Consider the following 18,164-nt stretch of genomic DNA (forward strand, 5'->3'; position numbering starts at 1 on the left):
TTGAAGTTTATGGTTTCACAAATAGGCATTCTTGGATAAACTTCTAAGCTTGGTGAGTCACAGGGACATCATTAGAAGTAACCAACCTTCAAGTTTTCCGAATAGTCCTATCCACGGAACTTAGTACTAAATCTTGGTCTAACTTATTAGGATTCAGTTCCACTTGGCCAAATGCACTAGATCGAAGCCATATCTTTCTAGACATGCGATGCCCAAGCTTCCCTAACGTACTATCATCCAAAAACTTCACCAGTACCATGAGTCAAGTTAACTTCGGTCTCTTTTTAACCAATCTTGATTACCCTGTCGGGTTATGTTGTTTTGGGTTACCCTGTCGGGTATGTTAGTTTTGGAGGTGCCAGCTATTCTGGAGCCTCCCCCTGAATTATTGGCCATTAATTTAGATTTTGGGTTTGTGTCGATTCTTTTTATAGTTATAATCAACTTGGTGATAGTCTAAATTTTGTAGAGTTTTGAATTTTGATTTTAAGTTAAATTTATTTTTTAGTTTTTGATCTGATTTATTCAAGTTTATATAATGTATTTTATCTTTAGGTATATAGAATTGATTAAGTCCTACTTGCGTGGTTAAGCACGCTTTCGGGACCCAAGCTTGTTTAGTTGCTTTGTGTTGGGTTAATAATGATTTAAAGGTTTTGTTTGATTTTGACTTATATCCAAGTCCGGTTTTATTATAGCATGCCTTTTGGTTATTTAGAATTAAATCTAAATTTTTAGATCTTGTTGTGAATTTTTCCAACAATTCTTTTAAATTATTAATTTCACTTTTTAATGATAAATTCTCCTCCTCAAGTGTTCGGTCTTGAGTTGGATTCGAATTTTTTAATTGTTCCTTCAGGTTTTGATTTTCCTCAAGAAGCGATTTATTTTCATTTTCCAATTTAACTAATTTTTTATTTAAACACGAGATAATTCTAAAGAATTTATGATTTAAGTTTAGGTATACCTCTTCGGAACCTTCGGAAACGAGTGCGGACTCGTGGCTCGATTCGGGTTCGGACCCGTCTTCCGATTCCTCTGATTCGTCTTCCGTTTCAGCTTCGCGAGCCATCAGCGCGAGGTGACTTTGGTGCTTTTGCCTTTCTCCCTCCGATTCGTCTGAGGAGGAATCGTCCCATGTTGCTTTGAGGGCTTTCTTCTTTGTTGACTTTGGTTTGTCAAGTTTCAATCTTGGGCATTCGTTCTTGTAGTGCCCCTTTTTGTTACATCCGAAACATGTGACATTTCTTGAGTCGGTTGGCGAACTGATCTTCTGAAGATCCTGTTTGCTGAAGTTTCTCTTTTTCCTGGTGAACATTTTCCTTACCAGGTTCACCAGGTGTTCTTCGTCTTCAGAGTCTTGATCGGAATCTTCTTCAGATTCGGGTTTGTTCTTCTTTTCTTTAGAGGAACCTGCGAATAAAGCTACACCTTTCTCGACCCCGGCGTTAGTTTGCTCATGAAGTTCTAATTCACAGAAGAGTTCATCCAATTTTAATTTAGATAAATTTTTTGAAATTTTGTAGGCATCTACAATTGATGCCCACAAATTATTTCGCGGAAAAGCATTTAACGCGTACCTTATTAAGTCTCGGTTCTCCATTTGGTGTCCTATCGCGTGGAGACCGTTGAGGATATCTTTGACCCTCGCGTGGAGCTGACTTGCCGTTTCTCCTTCCTGCATTTTTATATTAAAAATTTTATTTAACAGCAAATCTCTTTTTGTTACCTTCGCGTCGCTTGTTCCTTCGTGCAGCTCGATCAGTTTATCCCAGAGCTCCTTAGCGTTTTCATGCGGTCCGACCCGGTTCAGTTCTTCTCGTGTTAGTCCGCAGTGTAGAGTGTTGATGGCTTTGTTTTCAATTGACGCCTTTTTCTTTAAATCATTTGTCCATTCTTCAGGGTCTATTATTTTCCCGGAGTTGTCTACTGGAATTTTATAAGCCTTTGTGACGCTCATCCATTGGTCGTAGTCTGTCTTCATGTAGACCTCCATTCTTCTCTTCCAGTACGAAAAGTCATCCCCGTTGAATAGGGGAGGACGAACTGTGCTGAAGCCTTCTTGTTGAGACATCTTATCCTGCACACACTAAATTAACTGGAAAAAAAATCCCAAGACTTCGTCTTGGATTAGCAGTGCGGGAAAAAATAGAAACTCTAAGTGTAACGGGAAAAAAAATCTTCCAAAAAGATAATAATATTAGTTTGGAATTGAAAAAAAATATTTCACCCCCTGTCTGATTGGTGGTTGCACCAAATCAGAGCGGTACCTGCTCTGATACCACTTGTAAGACCGTTAGATTCGATAGAGGGGGGGTGAATATCGATTCGAAAATATCGAGTATAATCGCAGCGGAAAAGTAAAGTAGACACAGTTGTTTTTACTTCGTTTGGAGCCTGTGACGACTCCTACTCGAAGGCCCGTGGTCCTTGACCACTTTCGTTGGGCAATCACTAGCAATTCGAATATAATTACAAAATGAATACAGGAAATGCTAATGAAACAAAGTAATACCGACAAGGAAATTAAGAAAAACGAAGAAGCACTTTGTCGGAGCTTTGTTAGCGTCGCAGGAACGTAGAGCAGCAGGACCAGCAGTCGAAAAGTTCTCAGTTGATGATTGATTCTGAAGCTCCTGACTGGGGCTTCTTTTATATGCTATCCCGGGCGCCTGGATCCCTTCCGGGCGCCTGGAATGTGACGTAGCTGCACAAACCATGATGCTCCACGTGGCGACGACTCGGCTGGATGAAATTTGCCTTCCGGGCGCCCGGATCCCTTCCGGGCGCCCGGACCCCTCTTCTCCAGAAAGTCCTTCTCCTGCAAGAAAAGGTTAGTCCGAGGCAAATGTACCCTGCAGCAAAGAGTGTTAGCACAGTTTTATAGATGAGCAAAGTATGAATTAGATTCCGTCTTTCCGAGACCGGAATCTAGTCACGATCTCGACTTAGATATCCGAAATGGATCTAAGCCGGATCGACGCCTAATGTTCCCTACCCGGGAACGCGTCCTCGCAGTCACTCCCCTCCAGTGACTTACTTCACTTACCTGCCAGACGTCCGGTCAGCCCGTCGACCCGTCTGGACTTCTTGCCAAGCGTCCGGTCAGCCCGTCGACCCGCTTGGACTTCTCGCCAGCTATCCGGTCAGCCCGTCGACCTAGCTGGACTTTTCCTGCACACTTGATAAAAGTGTCAGACAACAACAAACCTAACTTAACCTGATTTGTCATTCATCAAAACCTGAGTTAGACCGTTAGTGCTAACCGCACCAACAATAATAACAAGCACATATATTTAATATTTATTTCTTTAATTTATCAAAGGGTGTGATTTAGCTCGTTAAATCAATAGGTCCGATAAGTTGGGAAATGATATTATTTATATGGTGTGTTGTTGATTATAGAATGAAACAGTGTCCTAGTAATCTAGGTTGATGATGCCCCCCTTGAGGAGCTCATAAGGATTGTCATGTAAACCCTACAGGTGGACCTAGTCCGGCATGACAGTAAGGTTGAGTGGTACTACTCTTGGAGCTAGATATTAATTAAAGTGAGTTGTCAGTAACTCATTTAATTAGTAGGCATTCAATATCATAAACACAGGGAGACTAACACACTCATGATAAGAAGGAGCTCATATAGTAATATGGGATTGGTGCGGTAGTGTAATAATAACTCTTTAGGGGAATGAGATATTATTGATGAATTCGAGTTGGGTGTTCAGGGCGAACACGGGAAGCTCAAGCTCATCGGGAGACCAAAACCAATTCCTCCTCTCGGTCCCTATTGTAGTCTCTTATATAAAGCTTTATATTCACCCAAATCTTAGCTTCTTAAGGCCCAAGCTAGGGTCGACCTAGCCTTGCTTGGTGACCAAGCAAGGGGCCGACCAAGCTAAGCTTGGATCCCAAGCTAGGGCCGACCAAGCCTTGCTTGGTGCCCAAGCAAGGGGTCGGCCACACCATGATTAAGAAGGAAGTTCTATTTTTTGTAAAATCTTTCCTTTTATAGAGATCCATAAAAAGGATTTAAAGGGATGATTTTAATATAAAACTTCCTTATTTAGATCGGTCATAAAAGGAAATAAAAGGGAGTTTTTATTTTGTTAAAAACTTTCCTTTTATGTTGGTTTTAAAAGAGAGTTTTAAATTTTAAAATCTTTTCTTTTATAAATTTCTACAAAAGAATAAAAGAGAGATTTGAAATCTTTCCTTATTTGTAGTTATCTATAATGTGAAAGAAATATTTTAATTTTTGTTATAAAACCTTCATTTATGAAATCAGATTTTAAAAGAGAGATTTTAATTTTGTTTAAAATCTTTCCTTGCTTGGAGAATAAGCATGTAGCGGCCATGTCATAGATAAGAAAGGAAGTTTTATTTTTTGTTACAAAACTTTCCTTTTTTGCCAAGACCAAGGAATATAAAAGAGAAGGAGGGGGTGCCTCACCCAAGATACATACATCTTCTATTCCTCTCCTCTCTTCCTTGGTGGTGGTCGGCCCTTACTCTTTCTCTCTTCTCCTTTGTTTTCTCTCTTGGTGGCCTACGGCATATTGGTGTAGAGATCCATTGATGGTCGGTTGCTTGAAGGAGAAGAAGAAGAGAAGGAGGTTCTCTTGTCTAGCATCCCTTGGAGGAAAGTTAGTGGCCGAACTTCATCATCTCTTGGAGAAAGTTGATGGCCGAAACTTGGAAGGAAGGAGAAGGCTTGGGTGGATTCTTGTCTTAGTAGATCATCGCCCACACGACGTCCGAGATAAGAAGAGGAATAAAATAGAAGATCGTAAGGTCCGTAAGCTACAAAGAAAGGTATAACAAATTGTCTTATTCCGCATCATACTAGTTTTCTTTGTATGGATTTTGAAATACCAAACACAAGAGGCTAACTCTTCTAGGTTTCGAATTTATGATTCAATTTTGTGTTTCTTTTGTTTTTTCGATCTTGTGATTCGATTGTTCTTAATGGTTAAACCTAGGGTTACTATAAGGAGATTAAATATTGAATTTTGTTGAAAAGCTTTGTCTAGGAAGTGGTGGATGCTCCCATAACCAAGAAGGCCTAGTGCCTCGCCATATTTAACCTGGAAGCCAATCTCTAAAATAAATATTTAATCAAATTTGTAACATGGGTGGATTTGGATTAATAATGTTAAGCATCATTTGCGATCCAAGTCTAAACCTCTAAGAACAGATAAGTTGAATTTGGAATCAATAATGTTAAATTCTGTTTGCGATTCCAAATTTAATTTCTAAATAACACAATAAGTTGTTAGGGAAGGTTCGGGACTTGTACTAAATTTTTGTACAGGGGAACTTGTACGATATTCCGAGTAGCAACTAACAATTGGTATCAGAGCTAGGGTTTGCCTCTGTGTGTTTTGTTTTCAGTTTAATTATACACATGCCATACATATTTTAGGCAAGATAATTGTAGGATGTGCAAATAGATTTAACTCTATGGTTGCAGGTATCCTAGATCCAACTATTATAGCCCTAATGTGATTGTGTGTGATTGGACCCTCAGATATGTCGAGGGAATTTTATGTGTGTGCATGATTGTATGTATTAAATATACTAGGAGCTGTATTAGTTTTAGGATTTTACTTTTTGTTTGATCTAGATTACATGTACATTCCTTCATGGAATATAGGATCGATAAATGTAAAATTCTATTTATGTCGCGGATCGTATCCTTGCAAGGCATGATGCTATTTAAGGACCAGGGGCGCAGCAGAAAAGGAAGCAAGATAGATGCGACGACTAGACCCGAATGCGGTGGTTAAAGATGATAGTAGCTAGGGTTAGCAACACATGGAGGACAGTGATGGAAGAGGCCATAATAGTTGAAAAAATATTTTTCCATATTTTTTGCTTTTATTTGCTGTGATGTGTGCTTGCATGATAAAATCCTCATCTTAAAAAACTAAGTGGGAGAGGGATTAGTAAATAAATTTCATGGTCTCCATTACTGGTTTGTAAGTGATGCAATAAACTTGTGTGTTGGCTCTGAGTGCCTCCCTCCACAACAGATGAGTTTATTTGCGGATCACTAGATCAAACTTCCTTTATGGATGATTATAGGGAATTAATTAGGATGTGTGTGATCTTCTCTAACTGAAGGGGCACAATTTTATTTGATGGACTAAGTATCAAGTAATGGTATACACTTAGGCACATCTAATACTATCCTCCTCAACGGAGTCACAGCTATTATTTTTGTGACCAAAGGAATACCAACTATTAATTTGTCATAAAGCTAGGTAAAACCCCCTCTTACAAATGCTTGAATTTGTATACGTCCACACTAACGTGACATACAAAATTCATGGTATTTGAGGTAATTTAAGGTTGACAAGATAATTAATGGGTAAGGCCCTTCTCTTATAAATGTTTGAATTTGTATACGTCCACACTAACATGGCATACAAAATTCACGGTGTTTGAGGTGTTGATGAATTCAAATGATATTGTTTTGAGGAATCAATATTATTTTAAATTCTAAAGTTTTGACCAAATATTTGACCGAAGACAGACAAACTATTAATTTTATTTGCCATAAAGATAGGTTGACAAGATAATAAAATTAATGGATAAAATCTCCTCTTATAAATGTTTGCATTTGTATACATCCACACTAACGTGGCATACAAAATTCACGGGGATTTTGAGGTGTTGGTCTTGACCAAATATTTTTGTGATTCTTAGGATTTCAAATGTTTTTCAATCCCTAGCCGTTATACTATAGAATAGACTTAGTAGTCCCAATTATAATTGGAAACAAAAAACTTAGACACTAAGGAGGATTGTCCTCTCAGAAATGAGAACAATAAAGGTATATTTTATTCATTAATTGTTGAAGCATGTTTAGTGGTATTATTTACCGGTACCTGGTGTGTAGATACGGGAGCCACTGATCATGTCTGCAATTCATTGCAGGGGTTCCAGGAAACCTGACAACTATATGAAGGGGAAATCACCGTCTACACGGGCACTACTACAAAAGTAGCAGCTATTGCAGTGGGAGAAGTTTATCTTCTGATTGGAATAAAACATGGATTTTGAGAAATTATCTTTACGTACCAAGTTTAGAAAGAACTTGATTTCAGTTTCTAAACTATTCAAAGAACTTGATATTCTGTCTCTTTTGATAACAGAGATGTTATCAAGAAAAATAAGGAAGTTATCTGTTCTGGTACGTTGGTTGGCAATTTAGATATTCTAAATCCAAAAAACTCCCACGATGCAACAAATGGAAATTAATAACACATCTTCTAACTCTAAGAGAAAGCAACCTTCAAAAATGAACCAATCATATCTTTGGCATCTAAGGCTAGGTCATATTAACTTGAGTAGGATTCAAAAGATAATAGCCGATGAACTTTTGGGTTCATTGGTGGTGGAAAACTTTCCAACCTACAAGTCTTACTTGAAAGGAAAAATGACCAAGAGGCTTTTTAAGTCTAAGGGGTATATAGCCAAAGATGTGTAAGAATTGGTTCATTTTGATTTGCGTGGACCTATGACTATCCAGGCAAGAGGTGGTATCGAATATTTAGTCTCTTTTATAGACAACTATTCGAGATACGGGTACATTTACTTGATGTGCCGCAAGTCTAAGTGCTTTGATAAGTTCAAAGAATACAAGGCTAATTTGGAGAAATGTCAAGGTAAAAGTATCAAGACACTAAGGTGAGATCGTAGTGGCAAGTACCTCTTAAGAGAGTTTTGGAGTCACTTATCAGAAGTCGGGATTTAATCTCAACTTTCTGCACCTGGTACACCCGAACAGAATGGTGTGACAGAACGAAGGAACATGACTCTTATGGAAATAGTGAGATCAATGATGAGTTATTCATAATTACCAAATTTATTTTGGGGATATACTCTGGAAACGATAGTGAATATAGTACCTTTTAAGTCAGAACCCTTTACTCTCATAGAATTGTAAAATGAGCGTAAGCTTAGTCTGAAGCATATTCGGATTTGGGGTAGTGTAGTACATGTGTTGAAAGGAGACACTGATAAGTTGGAATTATGAACAGGAGTTCACTTGTTTATGGGTTATCCTAGAGAGACGAATGGAGGTTTATTTTATAGTCTTAAAAATCAGAAGGTCATTGATGACACCAATGCTCGATTTTTGGAAGAGGACTATATAATGAACCACAAGCTAATGAGTAAATTTTTTTTTAAGAAAATAATAAGGGATATGTCTAATCTAGTACCAACAGTACAAGATGAGGTATCACAAGAAACTGCAACACGTATCACAAATGATGCACAATTACAGACAGTGCCTCGTCGTAGTGGGAGGGTTGTTAGGCAACCTGAAAGATTTATGTTTTAGTAGAGTCTTTGGACTTGATCCCTGGTGAACATGAACCTGATCCCCGGACATATGATGAAGCACTCAAAGATAAAAATGCAGCATCTTTGCAAAGAGCAATGAATACAGAATTAGAATATATGTATTCTAATAATGTCTGGGAGCTTGTAGAATCACCAAATGGTGTAAAAGTCATTAGGTCTACAATAGAAAAAGAAGGACAGACGAGAAGGTGGAAACTTTCTAAGTAAGGCTTGTTGAAAAAGGGTATCGATTATGAGGAAACCTTTTCACCGGTATCCATGCTTAAGTCAATCCAGATTCTTTTATCTATTGCTGCTCATATGGATTATGAGATTTGGTAAGTGGATATCAAGACAACTTTCCTTAAAGGAAGTCTTGAAGAAAGCATCCATATGAAGCAACCAGAGGGGTTCATTGCAAAGGGCAAAGAGCATCATGTATGTAAGCTCAATCGGTCTATTTATGGACTGAAGCAAAGCTTCAAGGTCTTGGAACATCCGGTTTAATAAAGTAATCTAGACCTATGGATTTATTTAGTGACCGGATGAGTCTTGTGTATACAAGAAGTGTGATGGAAACGTGGTGGTATTTCTTGTATTATACGTAGATGATATTTTTGATGGTTAGAAGCAATATCAAAGTGTTGTCGGAAGTAAGGGTATGGTTGTCCAAGCAATTCGATATGAAGGACTTGAGAGAATGCGCACATATTATCGGGATCAAAGTAATAAGGGATCACAAGAAAAGAATGTTGTGCTTATCCTGAGCTTCATATTTCGATAATATCCTAGCTCATTTTAGCATGCAAGACTCCATGAAAGGTTTTTCTACCTTTTAGACATGGAATATCTTTATCTAAAGAGATGTTTCCGAAGACATCAAAAGAGATAGAAGAAATGAAGGCAGTTCCTTATGCTTCAGCTGTAGGGAGCCTAATGTATGTTATGAACGAGATCGGATATTGTCACGCCCCCAGAGGAGTCCCTGCCCGAAGAAATTTCGGCAGCATCTCCCCTATACGGGTGACAATCTGAAGCATTACTACATATATCACAACATATAAACATAAACATCTATATAACCATCAACCCACATGGCTGGACATACATAAAATAAAAACAACATAACCACGCAGTTAATATACGCAGCCTACCGAGCTGGACATAAATGAATAAAACAACCGCGTAGTTAATATTTAGCCCACACGACTGTATCAAAAATGCAGCGGAAAAACGAAGAGAAAACCCACAATCCACAACTAAAGGTTACTAGCCAATTAGGCTTACACAACCACAAGATGTTGAAAGCAAAACACTACGAATCAAACACAAACCAATTCATATAATACTAAAACCTGCTATATACTAAAAATACAAGTAAAGCGGAAATAAAACCGATATAGCGTAGGACCCAGGACTGGCAACCAGCATCTCTCCAAGCATCCATGAATCATCTATTGCTACCTGGCGAAAGAAAACCATTTTGTGGGGTGGTGAGTATTGGAACTCAGCGGGTAAGGGAAAAGATAGTACATGAACATAACATATAAATAGAGAATAAGCCAGCAGTATACAGTCTCATAAAGGGAATAGCAAATACTACAATATAACCAAAATAAATGCTCATACCTGAAACCATATCCTAGGCTAGGTATAGTAGGTCAGAACTGGTACTAATCTGCTACAATACTGCTCATAACTACAGAGGTAATAAGCAAGGTATATACAAATTTTCAATGACTAAACATCTACAATGAGAATATATCTCAACATAAGTAAGCATATCAACATATGTGAACAACAACAGTAAGTAAGTAATAACAGCATATATAGACAGCAGCAGTCAAAGCAAATATAATAACAACAGCATATGCATGGATGGTCACTCCCGCCCACCTCTCTGCACCATGACCCCTATATGGTCGAGAGGCCGGGTCAGTGACAGACTATACACCACTCCAGCTACCACTCACACGAGTGGCCGAGGGGACAGTTGCATAGTAGCTAACTAGTTACATCTGCGACGAGGGTCCCTGCTGCTCGTAACTCCAGCTACCACTCTCCATGAGTGGCCGAGTGCGGCATGACAGGACAAGTGGCATCAACTCCAGCTACCACTCTCTCGAGTGGCCGAGGATGCGGCCCTGGTCAACGACTCTCTCGACCGCAAGAGAGAATTGGTCGTTGACATGCATGCCATGATATGATGCGCCAAATGCAACAATCATCATACAAATATAAGCAGAAATTAGATATGCTACATGAAGTCAGCATGCTCAAAATAGTACATAACTAAACAACAGTCAAAGCATACAACCATGGTATCTAATATCTGCTACTTATCATGGACAACAACAAGAGACTGTACAGATATGGAAACGAATTTCTTAAAGATCGCGTGGAAGTATCAAGCGCAGGAAAATAAGAGTGGAGTCAAGGTAAAAATAATTTCTTATCCAAAATAGTTCATGCACCAAGGTCAAAGTACTAAAAGAAACAAAACAAGAAGTACCCGCCTCAACAAGAAGATCGAATCAAAAGCCCTACGTCAATACGCTCATCTCGAATCAACGTCCTGCATAAATCAATAATATATACACATTTTATTTAGCTAAATTCATATGAATTAAATAGCTAAATAAAATTCTCAAACTAATTAGGGAAAACCCTACTCAATATGACCATTAACCCTAACTATATATACCTCAAGTCAATTAGGGTTAGTTTCCTTAACTATAGACAATCCAAGAAGATCAATACATACTTAATTCATCCACAACAAAATCTGACAAAATAAAAATCCATATCCACCAACCCATCTTAATTTGATGATCCTAATAATGACCATGAAATCCTCTAAATCATCTAATCAGCCTAAATGCCACAGGAAACTAAAATCAAATCTCCATCTGATACGAAAAGCTAAAATCCTCAATTCATAGCAAGTTGCAGAAAAACAATAATATCACCACCAATCCACATCTCTACTTACCATGACTCAAGCAATGTAAGGGAACTTCATGGTGGAAATACCAAAATCAAACAACACCATGGCTGCAGTACTCAAAATCTGATTCTATGAACACAAATCCCATTTCAAGGAAGCCATGAAAACATCACAAAAAAATAAGATTGCAAAGCCAACACCCTATCATTTAACACTAAATCTTCCATGAAAACCGAAGTTATTACAAATGCAAAAATCACCAAAACCACATCAGACACCCATACTAAATCAGTTAAGGGAAACTTAAACCTCCTCCAAGCAAGAACATAAAACTAACTGAATCATTATTACCTACTTTTGTTAACTACACCCAAAACCTTCATAGAGCACAACCACGAACTAGATCTAAAACACCACCCACACACTAAGACACACATTCATCTCCTCCGGACTTCAAAGCTTATTCCTGGAACAAAGTATAGCTCAACCAAAGTAACAACTCCAATTTTCCCAGACAGATGAAGATAACATAAAACAAATCATGTCATACCCCACGCATTAAACCTTGTTCACTCCTACAATTGAAACCATCCAAATCTCTACCTACCGAAACTCGATCAGCAAGCAAGGGAAGGGAAACTTCATAGATACTGATCTTGTCCGAACGGTGAGTCGATGGATGCTGGGGACATGGCGCTCTCCGCTATCTTCGACTGGCTGCACGAATCTCCGGCGAACCTGCAAGGAAGTCGGGCCGGGAAGGGGTTCCCGGCGACGACCCTCCGACGCTCAAGTCAGGCAAGAGGAAAATGATGAAGTGACTCCAAAGATGAAGGATTTCGTACTTTCAGCGAAGTCTGAGGGCTCTTATATAGAGCTGTGGGGAGGCTTGTGCACACCTACCGAGGCGTACACGTGTCTTGTACCATACTTTAGTATGGGCTTGCCAGAGGAGCATGCCTGACACCATACTGCTATAGTCTGAGCACCTCTCTGATGGGACAGCAGAACCTTTCGTCGTACGATTCTGCGTATGACTTGGTCGTCGAACATACCTGTTGTCAGAAGATGTTCCCCAATGTCCCCTTGTCTCTTCTTTCCCCGAGCCGAGCGTCCCTCCGCTCGGCAGACATCAGTCCGACCGGGCATAGATGTCGGTCCGACCGGGAAGACTTCATCCCATCGCGTGCTCGGCTGAGAACATCCCTTCATGGCATTGATGCTTTACGCCTCGGTCGAGTGGGCTACCCGCGCGGCCCGGCGACTCTGTTCACCCTGAGCGTCAGAAACCCGACTCCTCGTCGGGTTGTCTTTGATTCCGCCCGGACATGTTCGGCCGGTCGACCCAACATTCTCCGATCGGCCGGACCTCCTGCTGACCCTTTTGACTTTTGACCTCCACATGGCGTTGACTCCCCTCTAGAGGGGGTCCCCTGTCCTTACCGCCGGATCACTTGCCTCCCCTTCAAGTCTAGTCGAAGGAGGCGATTAGTCCGACTGACTGGACCTCCAGTTACACCAAGCGGCATATTTATGAAACTATCCTTTGCTCGGCCCCTACGGGGATAGCTATGACCTCAGTCAACGCTAACATTCCTCGGATCTCCTCGAAATTTACGCCAATCTTCGACATTAAGGCCGGACATGAGCTCTGCGCCTCGTGAAGGCGCTCATTAAATGCCCTCCAGTGGTGAATGCCACGTGGCGCTGCTACCATCATCATACGGCGGCGGCGTCGCGGGCGACGAGACCGAGGCGGTTTAAAATGGACGGCCCGATGCGTGCTTCGGTTCCTGTGACCTGCATCCGACGGTGGAGGCCGCTCGGGCTCAACCCTATAAAGCCTTCGCCTTCTCCCCCTCCTTGACGCATTTGTGCTTTCGCGTGCCCAGAAGCTTTCCTTGCCGTTCCTGCTCCGGTGATCTTGTTGCTGCTTCTTTCGGCGACCTCTCACACTCTTCCTTCGATCTTCGTCTGCTTCTTTGTAAGATCCTTACCCCTTCTCTGTCATCCTCGTGTTTTTTGCCGTGTTCTCGCTTTCTGGTCGCTGTATTGCTTGTCATCTTCTTCCTTCTGTCATTTGCTTTTCCTTGCCTTTTGTGGTTTCGTCCATTCGGACAATGGCTAGTTCTTCGCAGCCTCAAGACCCAGCCCTCGGCCCGTGGTATACCACCATGGAGTCGCGCTTTGATCGGCGCGACGCCGATATTCTGATGGATAATTTTGACATCCCCTCTGATTTTGAACTTATCTTACCCTCCCCCTCCGCTCGGCCACACAAACCACCGCGCGGAGCTTTCTGTGTTTTCCGCGACCAGTTCATAGCCGGTCTACGCTTTCCAATCCATCCCTTTATCGTAGAAGTTTGTAATTTTTTCGTCATTCCGCTCGGAAGCTTGGTCCCTAACACTTTCCGCCTTCTATGCGGCGTTGTCATCTTGTTCAAAATCCACAACATTCCCCTCCGACTGGAGGTCTTCTATTATTTTTATTATCCTAAACAGTTCGAGCTGGGCACTTACATGTTCCAGGCTCGGCCCGGTTTAGTCTTCTTTAATAAACTGCCCTCTTCCAATAAACATTGGAAAGAGTAATATTTCTATCTTCGTCTTCCCGAGCGGGCCTCCTTCCGAACCCAGTGGCAGGTCGGACCGCCAATCTCTCCTGAACTAAAGAGCTTCAAGACCCGACCGGAATATCTTTACGCTGCCAACATGCTAGCCAGTCTGAAGTTCGACATCAATAAGTTCTTACCCGAAGGGGTGATGTATATATTTGGCTTGAGTCCGATCCGGACTCCCCTCCCGAGCGGCTTCGGTAAGAATTTTACTTGTACATTCGCCTTAATTGCTAACTGATTTTCTCCTTTTTTCTTTGCAGTGGACATTGTCATGGAGTCCGTGATGGCCGAAATTTTGAAGAGGAAAGCGGCGGCGCTCGAGGCCGCAGCTGCTAAGGAGATGGAAACGCTTGGCATTGAGCCAGTCGGCTCTCACGAAGGGGAGAGCGGGACTCATGAGGAGTCGGTCGCTCAGGCTTCTCTCCCGGAGCCATCGGTTGGCGCAACTTCTGGCCAAGGGCCTTCCATCCGGGAGGAAGGTTCTGGTCAGGAGGAAGAGCGCCCACTGAGGCAAAAGAGGCGCCGAACGGAGACACCACTTCGCTCGACCACTTTCGCTGTCCAGCCGTCCGAACGGACCACCGCCGATTCTCGCGGAAAAGCCACAGCGGTTGAGGCGATTTCGTCCGACCGGACCCCATCCCAGCTGGATGCGTCCGTGGACCCCCTCGAGGCCATTCCTGTCAGCGCCCTTCCGCCCGCTCCCCGCCAAGTCCAACGCTCGGCGGTTTTGTCCCAGTTTTCTACACCGATCTCCGATCCTTCCCCAGCTTCCGCTAAGACGACTCCCGGTCGGCACCGTACCATCAGAGTCTCCCTGCATCTTCCCACCGAAGAGTTGATGCCCGAGTCCGATCAGCCAACCGCGCCTAAGCACATAGTCACTATGAAGGGGCCCTTGGCCGAGATGTGGGCCGACGCTCGGGCACGCGTCGCGATGATTCCACTCAGAAATCTGGCCAACAGCCATATGCAGCAGGCCACTGGGGTAAGTGTGTTTTCTTCCGAAGTTTTTTATGCCATAATTCTGATCGACTATTAACATTTCTATTCATGCCAGAGATGGGTAGAGGAGATTGCTGTCTCCAATCGTCTGGCAATGGTGGACGAGGAGTTAAAGAGGCTAAAGGCTTCGGGCGGCCCGTCCGGCTCTCAAGGTCCCACATACGCCGAGTTGCAGAAAGAGCTCAAGAAGACCCAAGATCTGTTGGCGGCTGAGCAAAAGAAGACGGTCGGCCAGGCCCATACTATAGCCGAATTCGAGCGACAGGTCAAGTCACTTGACAGAAAAATAAGCCTTGCCACCGATCGGAAGAAGACGGCCATCTCCGATCTGGAGAAGAAAAACGTCGAGGCGAGGGGCCTGGAGCAATGGGCCAAAGAGCTGATGGAGCAGCTGGATGGCGAGAAGGTGAGCCGCTCGGCTGAGGCGATTAAACATAAAGATGAATTGAAGACATTGCAGGAGTCTCTCGAAGCTTCCCAAATTTCCTTCAAGGAATATCAAGAGGCGGAACCTGGCCGAGTCGCAGCCCTGAAGCAGAAGCACATCCGCTCGACTGAATTTTCAGAAAAAGTATGCGAGCGGATGTATAATGCCTTTGAGCTGGCCATCACCGCCACAAGGGACTACCTGAAGTCCAAGGCTCAGCTCCCTGACTCCGCCAGCATCCCGGCCCAAGACTATGCGGCGCTTCTCAATACCATCCCAAAGGACCTTTATGATTTCCTGGAATAAAGGCATTTTGTAATTCGGCGTTCGGCCAAAACTACCTTTTTTTTTTTTGTAATTCGACTGCTCGACCTTGATTTTTCTACTTTCAATGAAAAGTTTATCTTTGTGTAACTTCGTTTTTACTTCGCATGCTTGTGAGTGATTGGTCGGGGCCTATAATACACAACTCGGCCAACAAGGCCTCCCGAGCAGGCGTGGATGGCATGCGACTTATCACTACTTTCCCTTGCCGCTTATCTTCAAGCGTCTTTCGTTCTGGCCGGAGGGTTTATAGTCGCCGGTTCGACTCTCAATATTTAACGTCGGAGCTCGACGGTCTTCCGACCGGAGGGTTTATAGTCGCCGGTTCGACTCTCGATATTTAACGTCGGAGCTCGATGGTCTTTCGACCGGAGGGTTTATAGTCGCCGGTTCGAATCTCGATATTTAACGTCGGAGCTCGACGGTCTTCCGGCCGGAGGGTTTATAGTTGCCGGTACGACTTTCAATTTTTAACGTCGGAGCTCAACGGTCTTCCGACCGGAAGGTTTATAGTCGCCGGTACGACTCTCGAATTTTAACGTCGGAGCTCGACGGTCTTCCGACCGGAAGGTTTATAGTCGCCGGTACGACTCTCGATTTTTAACGTCGGAGCTTGACGGTCTTCCGACCGGAAGGTTTATAGTCGCCGGTACGACTCTCGATTTTTAACGTCGGAGCTCGATGATCTTCCGACTGGAAGGTTTATAGTCGCCGGTATGACTCTCGATTTTAACGTCGGAGCTTGACGGTCTTCCGACCGGAAGGTTTATAGTTGCCGGTTCGACTCTCGATATTTAACGTCGGAGCTTGGCGATCTTCCGACCGGAAGGTTTATAGTCGCCGGTTTGACTCTCGATATTTAACGTCGGAGCTCGACGATCTTCCGACCGGAAGGTTTATAGTTGCCGGTACGACTCTCGATATTTAACGTCGGAGCTCGACGATCTTCCGACCGGAAGGTTTATAGTCGCCGGTTCGACTCGATATTTAACGTCGGAGCTCGACGATCTTCCGACTGGAAGGTTTATAGTCGTCGGTACGACCCTCGATATTTAACGTCGAAGCTCGACGATCTTCCGACCGGAAGGTTTATAGTCACCGGTTCGACTCTCGATATTTAACATCGGAGCTCGACGATCTTCTGACCGGAAGGTTTATAGTTGCCGGTACGACTCTCGATTTTTAACGTCGGAGCTCGACGGTCTTTCGACCGGAAGGTTTATAGTCGCCGGTTCGACTCTTGATATTTAACGTCGGAGCTCGACGATCCTCCGACCAGAAGGTTTATAGTCGCCGGTTTGACTCTCGATATTTAACGTCGGAGCTCGACGATCTTCCAACCGGAAGGTTTATAGTCGCCGGTTCGACTCTCGATATTTAAGGTCGGAGCTCGACGATCTTCCAACCGGAAGGTTTATAGTCGCCGGTATGACTCTCGATTTTTAACGTCGGAGCTCGACGGTCTTCCGACCGGAAGGTTTATAGTCGCCGGTACGACTCTCGACTTTTAACGTCGGAGCTCGACGGTCTTCCGACCGGAAGGTTTATAGTCGCCGATATGACTCTCGATTTTTAACGTCGGAGCTCGACGATCTTCCGACCGATCTTCCAACCGGAAGGTTTATAGTCGCCGGTACGACTCTTGATTTTTAATGTTGGAGCTCGACGATCTTCCGACCGGAAGGTTTATAGTCGCCGGTACGACTCTCGATTTTTAACGTCGAAGCTCGACGGTCTTCCGACCGGAAGGTGTATAGTCGCCGGTTCGACTCTCGATATTTAACGTCGGAGCTTGACGATCTTCCGACCGGAAGGTTTATAGTCGCTGGTTCGACTCTCGATATTTAACATCGGAGCTCGACGATCTTCCGACCGGATGGTTTATAGTCGCCGGTTCGACTCTCGATATTTAACGTCGGAGCTCGACGATCTTCCGACCGGATGGTTTATAGTCGCCGGTTCGACTCTCGATATTTAACGTCGGAGCTCGACGATCTTCCGACCGAAAGGTTTATAGTCGCCGGTACGACTCTCGATTTTTAACGTCGGAGCTCGACGGTCTTCCGACCGGAAGGTTTATAGTCGCCGGTACGACTCTCGATTTTTAACATCGGAGCTCGACGATCTTCCGATTCGGCTGACGATGCCCTATACTTGCGCTAATTTTCCGATCTTTTATTCCTGCATTTCAAGTATACAGCCGAATGGAAAGTATGCAGTATACATTACATTGGCGCACCTTTCACCCCGCCTGGTAAGGTTGAAGGTGGTTCGCGCTCCATGGTCGATCCAGTTACCGTCCGTCTTTATCCTCCAGATAATAGGCACCCGAGCGGAGCTTTTCGATGACTTTGAAGGGACCTGCCCAAGGAGCCTCCAGCTTGCCAACGTCGCCGACCGGCTTTACTTTCTTCCACACTAGGTCGCCGACCTAGAATGCTCTAGGGATCACCCGCCGGTTGTAGTTTTGCTTCATTCTTTGCCGGTAG

Source organism: Zingiber officinale, chromosome 10A (genome assembly GCF_018446385.1).
Source record: "Zingiber officinale cultivar Zhangliang chromosome 10A, Zo_v1.1, whole genome shotgun sequence".
Lineage (NCBI taxonomy): Eukaryota > Viridiplantae > Streptophyta > Magnoliopsida > Zingiberales > Zingiberaceae > Zingiber > Zingiber officinale.